This window comes from Strongylocentrotus purpuratus, unplaced genomic scaffold (assembly GCF_000002235.5).
Source record: "Strongylocentrotus purpuratus isolate Spur 01 unplaced genomic scaffold, Spur_5.0 spur5_scaffold_8, whole genome shotgun sequence".
NCBI lineage: Eukaryota > Metazoa > Echinodermata > Echinoidea > Camarodonta > Strongylocentrotidae > Strongylocentrotus > Strongylocentrotus purpuratus.
The window spans coordinates 13,494,028-13,508,046 of NW_022145614.1; the positions used below are offsets into that span (position 1 = coordinate 13,494,028).

Consider the following 14,019-nt stretch of genomic DNA (forward strand, 5'->3'; position numbering starts at 1 on the left):
GTTAACACACATATTCAGAAGGGGAACATTTCTTGTAAATTCTATAATGTTTTAAAGGGATCCGGTAACTTTGTCTTAGATCCTTTAAAAAAAAATCCTTAATTTAGCTCATGCTGCAATGATGATTATAAACCTTTAGGTCAGTCAGGAAACCCATGACTTTTACAAGCTGATTGCCTGTCTGATTATCAAGATATTTATGATTGAAAATCTAAATCAAATTTTGCGTTTGCCAAACGGTTTTCATAACACTACTGTCTATTGGGGAAAATGAATATGGTAAAACTGGTCACTCAAAGGTTTTACTTTTTTGAGGCACTTCTTGATCATTTTGAAGCGCAATTTTTTTAGGGCTTCAATATAACACTATGTCACAGACACTGATAACACGTAGCCGTGTATCTCAGATTTTAAATTGTTTAACGATCCCTTTAATACATGATACTCTAGTCTAAAAATGAACCTTAATCAAGCAAAGAAATGTATCAGCCTAGATGTATTTTCCAGGTCTTGCATTTTAACACAAGTGATAATAGCACATTTTACTATTTCAAACTCTTTTCACTTACAGCATAAACCTGATATACCATACATTTTGTGCCAGAACCTGCATTAAAAAGAAAACGACATCCCATATCCAGGTGAGAATATCTACTTGTTTCCATGGTAACTTACCATTCCATACTCTATATTTTTTTAAACAGCAAAATATGGCATACGTCTAGATACCTTGTACCATGGTTTTACATCCCAATGACTTGCAGATAAAAGGGGTGCCACGCTAAACATCGTTGGCTTCCAAACACTTGAATCCATGAGAATTGATTATGGCATTACTCAGTCTAGACACTTCACGTTTGTCAGACTAGATCTGTGTGAAACCCGATATGACAGTCAGATGATTTAACGCTGAGGGGTACAAAGCATCGTGTTTACTCCGGCAAACATATCGCTTTACGTCCTACTAAAGAGAATGGAAGTCAACAGATTGCGGATTTTTATGATGAATTGAAATGAACTTGGCTGCTATGAAAGCAAAGGTAATGCTTGTGAAGATCAATTCTAATCTGATCTGATCTAAGACGCAATTAGTGCCTTTTCCTTGCAGTTGAAAAAGCACTTTACAAAGATCTGTGGACGATTTTGTGTCTAATTCGAGGAATGTAATATTGACATGAGCTTTGTGCTTCACATCAGCACTGTTAATTTCATGTTAAATGTGACTGATTTTTTTACTAATATTTGATAATGCCAAATTTATATTATTTACATCTCCATGAGGTATATACATGTATATCAAATCGGAGCTTAGATATTTGAAATTTCAATAAACACCATTCTTGTACGACAAAAAAGTGTCACAAGTTCGATACACTCTTTCTATAAAAAACAAAACACTACTGTCTTAGTGCCAGAAGGGCATTATGTCTGTGTGACATAATACAAGTACCTTTGGAATCACAAGAGCATAAACTGTGCATAAAAAACAAGTACTTTGGAGCGAAAGAGCAGTAACTCCGCATTAAATTATATGAATCTTTTGGGAGATTAAAAAAAGCATTAACAACAGATGATCAAGTATGGGATTTTTGAGCCAGACAGACAGACATAAATATTGGGTTAATTGTTATGAATTAATAATCATCTCGGCTCCCAGCAAGTTTTGTGGAGGGAAACACTCAACAAAAAAATTGTTGATTATCGCTGGAACATTAACCATGGCTGGATATTCTAAAAGACCCCCCTTAATGATTTTCACAGCCTTGAAAATCTGCGCCACCAAAAATAAAATCTCTCTCTCTCTCTCTCTCTAGTTCTCATTACTGATGATTTGAATTACAAATTACGTCTGATTGGTTCCATGGACTTTGGTACCTTGGGAACAAAAGGTTTGATAACTCACCAGCATTTCATAATATTTAGAATCCGACAAATAAAATCCAACGACGACAAAAAACGAATGTAGGGCAGGTTGAATGAAAGCAGAGACTCGGAGAGTGAGTCAACAGTCGGTTGGACAGCATAAGATTAAAAGCATCTTTCTAAGACAGTTTGGTATGATTCAGACATGCTGTTTGAGGCTATGAGATTGAATTCGCACAGAGGTCACATTTCATTTTTCTTTTAAAGAAGGAATGTCAGAGGAGTGTATAAATGAAGGCTAGTTTTAGGGAGTGGGGGGGGGGGGGGGGGGGGGGAGGCGACCAGTTATGTAATGATGGCACTCCTTTCAAGCATAAATATAAGGGGACCTTGGCATTAACAAAAAAAAAATCATCTTGTAACTCCTAAAATAGATTGGTTGCATGTTAGTCACATTGCAACTTTTTCTAAAAGAAGCCCCAGCGACCCTTTCTTCAAAGTACCCCAAAACATCTAGAGTCAATCCATTATATCGACCAAGCACACTGTTTTTCTCATTTCCTTTTGAACATCCTTTATGCATCGACACCGCAATGAACAGAGTCACCGATGCCAGCATGGGTCGTTGACAAGTCTTTATCTAGGTTCCAAACTTTTTCTGTTGGAGGGTGGGTGGTAACTGCTCGAAGATAGCCTGTTGGGGGCGCTCTACCAGTACCAGTTGCCCAGGGTCTTCCAGGGTCCCGACGAACATGATCGTCTGGAAGGAGAAGGGAAGAGAGAGTGAGAGAGGGAGAGGGGGGAGGGGAGAGAGGGGGAGGGGAGAGAGGGAGAGGGGGGGGGGGAGAGAGAGAGAGAGAGAGGGGGGGGGGGGGAGAGAGAGAGGGGGAGGGAGAGAGACAGAGAGAGAGAGAAAGAGAGACAAAAAAAAAAGAGAGGGGAGGAATAAATTATTAATTGATACATCAAAGGTAAAGTTTGATCACAAAATTGGTTTGTGATCAAATTGTGTAGTGAAAAATAGTTTTTTTAAATGACACACTGAAAGGCATTCATTTGCTTAAAAACTTCATAGCTGTATTACACACACAGTCCCAGAAATGAAAATTGACTTTCTAAACTGAATGATTCCACTGGATAATACATACAACTTTCCTTTAAACTTTCTTCAGCAATTTAATAGGCAGAAGCAATATAAGACAACAATGCTAATTTGAAATAACTTTTCAATATTTGATTTGATTGTATTTCTGCATTTTTCCTGATACAACAACTGAACAACAAAGAACATATAAATGTAAGGTGTCCTACAAAATATACAAACAATAACAACTTCATGTCAACATTTTATTTACATATATACATATAATAATGAACTTAATATTTCTGTAACATATTATGATAAATTTAAAGTATTATCCAAACTATCTGTGAGAAAAGTACAGGAAACTGCAATCATAAGCAATGCTATAGACTAGGATTGGCGACCTCAAATAAAATTTGAAATGAAAATGTGTTCATGTATATATTTATAAACAAAGACCTTAATTTGCTCTTTCCAACTTAACATGGAAAATCCAGAGGCTACCTTCCCCCTTAAATTTTAAATGCATATATAATATAAATTTTAAATGCAGGTAAAAAGAACTAAAAAATCATATCCTCATGTTTGACATCAAATCCATCCTTTTCTAATGTTAAAACAAATTTTAGCATCATACACCCCTGCATAATGATGTCTATATTTTCTCCTCCATTTATCCGTTCATGAAATAAGAATGATCTAAATGTAATATTGTATGTAGTATGTTGGTACCTTTACTTAGAAAGCATACTTGCATCTTTTTTAAAACCAAGATAAAATTTGATTTGATTTTTTTTAAACATACGATAGCAGCAATATTAATATACAGATCAAAATACTTTAACAAAATTTGTTCCCCTTTCATTTCAAGTTATTTTGGGTCATTGGATAACTTTTTAAACCATACTAAGCCAAAACTATACTCCGATTTTGTTGTGTTTGTTCCTCTTTGAATCATATTTTGTTTTGGTCCATTAAATGACTTACCCTATCATTTTGCAACTTTTACAACTTGATCTGGGCCATCATATTAATTTTATCCAACAACATTCAAATTGTTGTGGTCTTCTTTAAATCATAACAATTTGTTCGGGTCCATCGGAAGACTTTCCACTTTCCAGATTGTACTTGTACTTTGTGCACTTGGACACTTTTAAACCATTACCAGGAGTTTTTGGTTAATTAGACAATTTTTAAACATTGCTCCGATATTTAGTGTTTGGTCCCTTTTGACTGTTAAAAACTGTTTCGGGCCATTAGACGAGTTCTCAACCTTATACCAATATTTCTTTGATGTTCCCTTCAAACCTCTACAATTTGTTTTGGTTCATTAGATGACTTTTCAGACCATAACCCCACTTTTGTGTGTGTTTGGTCCCCTTTAAACCATTTCAATTTCTTTTGTGCCATTACATGACCCTTTCAATTCATACTCCTTTAATAATATACTTTTTTGCATTTGGTGATTTTAGTCCCCTTTAACCCATTACAATTTGTTTTGGTCCATTAGAAAACAAATTTTACACCTTACTCCAATGTTTTGTATTCAGTTCCCTTTAAATGGTTCCATATTGTTACTAGCCATTATATGAGTTTTCAACCTTACACTGCTATGTCATGTTCGGTCCCCTTTTTTAACCTTTACCATTTGTTTTATGCCATTACATGGCTTTTAATTCTTAATCCAGTTTCTCTTCTCCGGGCCTTTTAAATTCAATTCAATTCAACTTGGTTTATTAAGAGATACAAAGTAAATATAGTAATCAGAGGACTAATTGTGCAATGTTTATAAATAAAAAATGGAACATAAAACGGGATCCATGATTACAAAATTGTTTGGGGCTATTATGATACTTTTCGAATGATACTTCAATTTGTTTGTGTGTGCTTGGGTAACTGTTCTAATTTGATATGGGCCATTAGACTATTCATCTAACTTTTCTTGTTTAGTGCTATTTAAACAGTTACAGATTGTTCAGGATCATTGAATTGAATTGAATTGAATTATGATAAACAATGACAAATGTTAGAAATCTATAAATTGCGAACATCGTCTATACTGTGCTGCAAGCGCTCATGATGTGTTTCAAGATGACTTTTCAAACCTTTTACCCTAATTATCCACGTTTGTTCCCCTTTAGAGGTACTATGTCTCCTTTGCAGGCCCCAAAAATGAAAAGGTTAAATTCCAACAGCATTTGAAAGATAATACTAATTTAGAACTTCCCTACAAAAAAAAAAGGGGGGGGGGGTGGGCTTGAAAATGTCTTTAAGTGGGAAAATAACGAATATTAGTTGTCAAATCGACTCAAGTGCTACCAAGTCAGAATTTAATAGTTTGATTTTCAGACCATTGTTCCAAATGGTCGTACGTTCAGTGCTGCACAAAGATTCAATCAGTTTAATTTGGCCATTACAAGAAGTGGGTTATTGATATAGACAAATGCTCATGTACCCTTTACAGCTCGTTTTATGTATGTTATTACCAAAGAAGAAAAAAAAAAGCCAGTCAGTCACCCAATAGTGTCAGACAGTCAAGTCTAGCAAGTAAACGGGTTTCCTTGCATAATTTGAATATTAGGACACTGCTAACGTTTAAATTTCACAGATAGGACATACATTACTTATTCATCGCTCCTGCAAAGTTCTACAGAATTTGATGTTGGCTGCAGAAGGGACACAGTATCTTTAAACCATTACAATTTGTCTTTGGGTCATTAGATGACTTTTCAGACCTTTCTCTCCGACTATCTCTGATTATCTTTACAGTGCGACCCTGTCACTCCCAGAACATGGGTGATACATGTCACAATTGTAAATGTTTTCACATAGCCAAGAGCCTTGCATGTGAAGACCATGTGATTATGTGAAAATTTCACCCATTGGATACAATTGTACAACACATATTTCCCAGAGACACGCTTCTTTGGCTCAGGGAAAAATATATTAATTTTTTTTCGGGGGCTACTTTTCAAGCTTGCTTGCATGAAAATAACAATATTTAATTTGTTTTGCATTGACCTCTATGCAAAGTTGGGGGGGGGGGGCTCTTTTATGACTTTCGGGGGCTCTTTGGAGCATTTTGGGGGCTACTTTGCCCAGCGCCCCCATGTATTTTTTCCCTGCTTTGGCTCATGATTCAATGGGATATAAATTATTAAAAAAATAAAAAAGCAAGGGTTTGTTTACATCCCACAGTTTTACCTTTATAGATATGATTTTGAAATGTTATGATTTGTGTTAAGAGTCGTGAATGATTTACTAAAACAATCAAACTGAATGAAAATCAATTCCTTTACATCTGCAACAATTCACCAACTTATAAAACAAGTCTTGTGATAGATGCATATTAATTCAATTTTGGGCATGACTACAGTACATACTTTTTTGTTGTTGAGGGGGGGGGGGGGGGCAAAACATAGTTTCAGTTATGAATTAAATGAGAGTTAGAGAAAGTTTCCACATAAAATGGAAAAAGGATAACAAAATAAAACAGGAAGAAAATGAGATGGCCAGAGGCAAAAATTGAGCAATTTCAAATATAGTGTAATGATTGAATTGCCATGAAAAACAAAAATTGAAATAAACAAGAACAAGACCAAGACACAAGATACTGACCTATATACGAGACATTGAAGACTCACTATTGACCCATTAGTAATGGACTAACTTCATTCAGATATATCATACGCTTGACAGGTACTTGAAAAAGCGTAAAAAATGCAGTTGAATGAATGAATTCTGAGATGATTACCTTGTCTTCAAATCACATAAATCCTGTCTAGACACTGTTTGAATGTGGGTCTGGAATTTATCATGAACTCGCATCATGTTTGAGTTCGTATTCTCCTGAATCATCCGTACTGGTATTCAAAGATGGAGGAAGAGGAAGAGGAAGAAAAAGAAAGGGGAGAGGAGGAGGAGAGAAGAGAGGAAAATGGAGAGAAAATATATGAGAGAAGAGAAAAGAAAGAGAAAATGAAAAGAAGAAAATATATGAGAGAAGAGAAAGGAGAGAGAAGAGAAAGGAGAGAGAAAAAGAAAAGAAGAAAATATATGAGAGAAGAGAAAGGAAAGAGAAAAAGAAAAGAAGAAAATATATGAGAGAAGAGAAAGAGAAGAGAAAGGAAAGAGAAAAAGAAAAGAAGAAGATATATGAGAGAAGAGAAAGGAAAGAGAAAAAGAAAAGAAGAAATGAGAAGAGATTTGAAAGAAAAGGGAAAGAGAATAGACGCAAAGAGGAGAATGAGAGGGGAGAGAAACGGGAAGGGAGGTTAGAGAAGAGAGGAAAAGAGAAGAGAGGAAAAGAAAGGAGAGGAAAAGAGAAGAGAGGAAAAGAGAAGAGAGGAAAAGAGAAGAGAGGAAAAGAGAAGAGAGGAAAAGAGAAGAGGAAAAGAGAAGAGAGGAAAAGAGAAGAGAGGAAAAGAGAAGAGAGGAAAAGAGAAGAGAGGAAAAGAGAAGAGAGGAAAAGAGAAGAGAGGAAAAGAGAAGAGGAAAAGGGAAGAGGAAAAGAGAAGAGAGGAAAAGAGAAGAGAGGAAAAGAGAAGAGAGGAAAAGAGAAGAGAGGAAAAGAGAAGAGAGGAAAAGAGAAGAGAGGAAAAGAGAAGAGAGGAAAAGAGAAGAGAGGAAAAGAGAAGAGAGGAAAAGGGAGAGAAAAGGGATGAGAGATAGAGAGAAGGGGGGGGGGGGGGAGGCAGAGAGACTGAAGAGTAGAAAGACAAGAGGAAACAAAAGAAGCTACATGATGGGTAATAAACCCATAAGTAAAGTACCCTCATCTCCATATTACATTGCACTGAGAAGCTAGGATAAATCTGTAACCATATATAGAGATAATATCTGCATACGTGCAAAACCGCAACATATGGTCCTATAAAATATACTGTCATTTTAGAGAGAGAGAGAGGGGGAGAGAGGGGGAGAGATAGATAGAGAAAGACACACACACACACAAAACAAGAGACAAAAAGACAGACAGAGAGAGAGAGGAAGAGAGAGAGAGAGAGGTACATAAGATAAGAGGCAGAGAAAGTGACAGTGAGAGAGAAAAAGATAGAGAGAGAGAGAGAGAGAGAGAGAGAGAAAGAGACAGCGAGACAGAGAAAGAAAGAGAGAGGGAGATAGTAGAAAGTGGGGCATATTCATGACCTATGGGTTCGTGGAAGAAGATCATTTTCCAGACATTGAGACGACAATACACAGGTACAACATAGCATGGGAAGGTTACAAGCGAGATACAACGGCTAAAAATTAAATTGCAAGTGATATCGTCGCTGTTCATCGCATTTACTTGCCTTCCCCAAGCAGGATCTTGCTTGTTTTAATCGTGGCACAGACTAAAAAGATTAAGAAAGGTTAGGATGTATAATAATAATAATAATAATAATAATATTTAAAGGCATTTCTATAGCGCCGTCTATTTGGAAATTCTATTCCGAGGCGCATTAATTATTACCCCAGCTTTAGCCTAACTGCCATTACAGCGCTCCAGCATTTCAAGGAATTAATTTCTGCCAGGTACCCATGTACCTCACCTGGGTCGAGTATGGCAAATGAATATTAATGCCTTGCCAAAGGACATGAGTGCCGTATCAGGCTAGAAAACTTGGACAGAACTCACACAAGTATGGCACTTGTTAACTACCAAAGGAGGTATAAAGCCAACCTGGGGAGTGTTTCACAAAGACATAGACCCCTGTAACAGTGAGCAAAAGGCGCGTAAACTAGCACTGTAAACGCACAAAAGGCCAAATGCGCGGCCAGTTTGGCCTCGCATTTGGCCCTGCTCTGGAGGTAGTCTCGGCCGCGGCCTGGCCCAGCATTTTCTTACTGTAAACGCACGCAGGGCCAGGCTGCGGCCCAACTGTTACCCCGGAAGTGAAAGGCCCTGGCCCTTTTCTCACTGTAAACGGGGTCTAAGATAGACTTAAGTTGGACTTGAACTATGGCAGGCTATTCATACCACTAGTTCCTGTAACCATTCCTGGCATTGGTTTCTCAAGGGACGTACAAAACGTGGGCACAACTCTACAGAATTAACATTTTTTGATAGTTCATTATGGCAGGAAAAAATATTATCAAAAGATCATTTATAATTGAGAGGGCAACTAGTGGCATAAATGGCCTGCATAGTTCAAGTCTAACTTCAGTCGATTTTAGTCTTTGTGGTACACCCCCTGGAATTATAAACTCTGTGTCACCAGAAAGTGCAAGTAATACCTTTATATCTGTCGGGTCTAGGTCTTCTCCCATCTTGATAATGTGTGACACTTTATAGGATCTCATACAATAGTAGCTGAGCAATGAAAAATTCCACCCCTAGAGTTTAGTTTTTTGAAACGCTGGCAAAAACTTAAACATTTTCTGCAGTGTAAATGCTCGCTCTCAAAACATCGGCGAATCATTCTGGTTTTTGGTCACGTGACTCCTCGCTTCCGTGCTAACGCATGCAGGGCAGCGACAAGTGGCGCAACCGGTGTGTTGGCTTAGTCAGTAGAGCGTCCGCCTCACAACGGGAGGTCGTGGGTTCAGACCCCGGCCGCGTCATACCAAAAGACGTTAGAAGACGGGAGTTGCTGCTACCTTGTTTGGCGTTCAACAATAAGGGGATAGAGCAATGTCGATCTGGCGCTGCTCAGTGGCTGCCGGGCTCACGATCAATGGGCAAAAAGAATTTCCATTTTCGGTTTAACTTAATAAAATTTGGAATGGACTTTAAAAGATTACTATTATTATTATTATTATGTGCTGCACTCACAACCCCTCCCCCCAGACTTTGTAAACATCACCAGTTTCTCATGGGTTATTCCAGTAGCGTAAATGGCAGTAAAAAAAAAAAAGAAGACAGATATTTCAAAATGTTTTTTTGGCTGTGTAAATGGTCCTAAAATTGTGAATTTGTTAGGAGAAAAGAACATAATGAGCTCTGGTAAAAGCATTGCAGTCACTACTACCTATACCAAAAGAATAAGGAAAGCATCTTTCATCGGGCCATAGGAGCGCTGTTAGAGCTGGCTAGCTTCTAGTGAATCGCCTATCAAAACATTGACATTGGAGAGAAACCCACAGTAATTCACTGACCCACTTCCCATATTCTTAAAGGTAAGATTTCACATTTTGACATGGGCATGGAGTTTTTTTGAATATCGCATCATTTTGTATCAGACTTAGAGTTTTGAATAAAACTGAAAATGATAGATTGGAAATTTAGAAATGAAATATACAATAGTTTTAGAGGTATAATGCTATCGTACTTGCTACTTCCCTCATTCTTAAAGGTCTGGCTTGACATTTGACTTGGATAAGAAAGATGTTTAGTTCTTAATGAATATTTAGCTCATAAGTCTTCCTTGAAAAACATATACCGGTATGGAAAATTGGACAACAAATATTTCAATTCCACATTGTACAATTGATACAATTCCATGAAAAGTCAGTTAAAAATCCTTCAGTACGAGTCAAATTCTCAAACCATGTTTTCATCCCTAAACCAATGTCTACATCCAACTTCATATTTCATGCCTGCAAAAAGGATACATCACATTTAATGGTTGTAGCATAGAACAAGGCCAGGTCAATGTCAATAGTAAGCAATGTCATCATAACTGCCAATTCTTAAATAACCTAAGTAATGGTATTTAAAAAAAAAAAAATTTGTAAGGAAATGGCTTTTCGTCACCATGCAAGGACCCAATAATACATACACGTCATGGACACAAAATGAATTGTAAAAAAAGATTATAAAACATTGAGTATCTTGCACACTGTGGATAGGTATTTGTGTGGTATGATGTATTTTTGTTGCTTAGGTTACTATTGTTATAAGAATGATGATGATGATGAAAATTCACAGCACTTACACGGTGCAATATTTCTGACAAATGATAAGGAAATGAGATATGATATTTGGAAATCCAATATTTGAAGATGTAACAAGAGTTGCAAAATAAAGGCAAAAAAGAAAGAAAAAGAAGTGAAGGCTTTATAATAAAGAAGCAGTCAGGTAATTCTACATCTTTTTTTGCTAAACAATATGATACCATATAGGGAAGAGAGAAAAGAGGAGAAAGAAAAAGGGAGAGAGAAAAAGGGAGAGAGAAAAAGGGAAAGAGAAAAAGGGAGAGAGAGAAAAAGGGAGAGAGAAAAAGGGAGAGAGAAAAAGGGAGAGAGAAAAAGGGAGAGAGAAAAAGGGAGAGAGAATAAGGGAGAGAGAATAAGGGAGAGAGAAAAAGGGAGAGAGAAAAAGGGAGAGAGAAAAAGGGAGAGAGAATAAGGGAGAGAGAAAAAGGGAGAGAGAAAAAGGGAGAGAGAAAAAGGGAAAGAGAAAAAGGGAGAGAGAAAAAGGGAGAGAGAAAAAGGGAGAGAGAAAAAGGGAGAGAGAAAAAGGGAGAGAGAAAAAAGGAGAGAGAAAAAGGGAGAGAGAAAAAGGGAGAGAGAAAAAGGGAGAGAGAAAAAGGGAGAGAGAAAAAGGGAGAGAGAAAAAGGGAAAGAGAAAAAGGGAGAGAGAAAAAGGGAGAGAGAAAAAGGGAGAGAGAAAAAGGGAGAGAGAAAAAGGGAGAGAGAAAAAGGGAAAGAGAAAAAGGGAGAGAGAAAAAGGGAGAGAGAAAAAAGGAGAGAGAAAAAGGGAGAGAGAAAAAGGGAGAGAGAAAAAAGGAGAGAGAAAAAGGGAGAGAGAAAAAGGGAGAGAGAAAAAGGGAGAGAGAAAAAGGGAGAGAGAAAAAGGGAGAGAGAAAAGGGATAGACATCCCAAGAATAAAACAGAATTGTGGATAAAATGTGGAATAGAGTGAGCAGAAACTGCGAGGAAAGCAAGTCAACGTGAAAATGACACAACATATGTTGGGCAGTCGCTTGGCATGTAATCGCTAGTCACGTCATGACATGTGCAGCAATAAAATGAGAGGTTCAGATAGATAATATCTGTCTGTCTGGCAGGCAGTCATTCATACACCTATAATAGACGGCAGTTAGCCAGCCATGGTATTCTCTGTCTGGTCTGAGAAAACCAAATCATGTTTGGTGCACATCGATACAACATAGATGAAGATGAATATATTGATAGAAACTATAGCTTCGGCAGAGATACGCATATCTGCTCAAGGCAAGGATGATGTGAGCTAGTATCGTTCACATACCTATAATATTCATACTACAGCCTTGGGTACTCTCAAGCTACCTGCCTGATCGAGAGAGCTGAAATGTCGCGTTCACACTAGACCCCAGTTCACACCAGACCTATAGCTGGGTATAGACACGCATGTATATGCCTGCTCAGGGCGAGAAGGGTGTCAAGTTGGATCATTTAAAGCCCCACTGTACTACTTGCAGCTACTTGCGTCCTCTATATAGCAAACAATGCCTAATCGGTGCCTGTTGGTCCCCATGATCCACTCTTTCTTATGTTAATTGAGAGCTGATTTGATTAGATAACCACCTGTCAGTGACCTTGCGGGGAGGTCTAATCCCCCTGGCCAAACTAGTGCAGATGGGCTTTAAACATGGCTTTAACACCAACATAAACAGGTAGCTATAAGAGGGATCTTCAGCAATGGTACTAGCAAGGTATCAGTCTGAAGGGGGCAAAATGTTGTGTTCATATTGATACTTGAAAGTTGAATGTGTTTACAGAAAAAAAATACATGGGGGCTCAGGGCGAATTAGCCCTGAATTGCCCAAAAGAGCCCCCCAAAACTGCATAGAGTTCAATGCAAAACAAAATAAAGAGTGTTATTTTCATGCAAGCAAGCTTGAAAAGTAGCCCCCGAAATTGTTAAAGTATTTTTTCCCTGTGTGTTTATCAACATTATAACTGGGCAGATATATACATATCATATTATAAAGGTCCTAGCTCTAAGCATTCTTCTCCGGACTGCAAGACATTTCTTGCTACTTATTTTCATTCACCTTTAAAGGCAGGCTTTACTACTTCAGCTAGAAGGGATTAGACCACCCAGCGAGCCAGCGAGGTCACTGTGACAAGTGGCTATCTTAACTCAGCTCTCATTTAACGTAAGAAAAAGAGGATCATGGGGGACCAACAGGCACCGATTGGGGAAGTTTTCTAGAGGGAGCAAGTAGCTACAAGTAGGACAGTGTGCCTTTAACAGAAATATGACCTTCTTGGAAATGATATCATCGTCTATAACTTTGAGAGTTATGACGATTTATCTTGAATAAAGGAAGCAGCAGAGGAAAGCAATGGAAGATGCCAATAAGAAATGAAACATTTTATTTCATTTCATTTTGTCTTTATTTAAGGCCTTAAAAAATGAAGAGGGACAAGCAGAAAGAATCAAATTACACTGCCTATACAGGTCTGCAGAGAGCCAGAAAGAGTTCGTCACTTATACTTTTATACAGAGATTAAAGATAACTCTGTCTCTCAGCAGAGTCAAAGAAGAACATGCATCAGTGTGAACACACCCCCACAGATAGAAGACAGACCCAGACACAATAGACACACGGTGAATCAGGTTTTTAAGCCAAGCGTATGCAGCGCTCGTCTGTCACGAGAGACACCCAGACACAACACGCAAGGTATATCACCCCGGTGGTGAATCATCGACAGTGAGCGGCAGGCAGGCAGGCAGCCCATCGTTGAAGCCGGAGCAAGGTAAAGGGGGGGTATCATGGGTAGTTATTGGCATGTCGAGACGCGAAGCGAGGCGCGGATCGTGCGTGGGCCGGTGGGTAGCTAGCCGGGATGGATGGGGGGGAGGGGAGGAAGTGGACCCAGTGCAATCCTCGTTTCCAGCGGCTCCCAGACCCTATCATCTCCGTGACGACTTTCCTGTCAGCGCAAGGGTCTCGAGCTGTCAGGTTTCAAGATGGAGAGATTGCTCAGACACAAACACGGGTTACGGAGCAGCGTTAAGCTACGGCTCAATTAATGCCACAATCTTTTTGTAGAAATACACCGTAACGGAGCAAGCTGCCTGCTGAAGATGCCATACTAAATTGTCACTCAATTTTGCAGAAGAAAAACAAAATAGATGACAGGAGTTTACAAAATGCAAGACAGAGGAAACTGTCGAATGTCATTAAACAGTTTTCCCCTGTTGGAAAAAAATTGA

At 38.3% G+C, this 14,019-nt stretch overlaps 1 long non-coding RNA gene across 1 annotated transcript; it reads right to left on the bottom strand.

Annotated features, from left to right (window-relative positions):
* Nucleotides 1-702: 702 nt before the first annotated feature.
* Nucleotides 703-12,835, bottom strand: LOC115920327. Its single transcript, XR_004062336.1, has 3 exons — nucleotides 12,825-12,835; nucleotides 6,702-6,706; nucleotides 703-2,623 (listed from the first exon to the last, which is right to left on the bottom strand). It is a non-coding gene; the product is annotated as an uncharacterized LOC115920327 (long non-coding RNA).
* Between the last annotated feature and the right edge of the window lie 1,184 nt (nucleotides 12,836-14,019).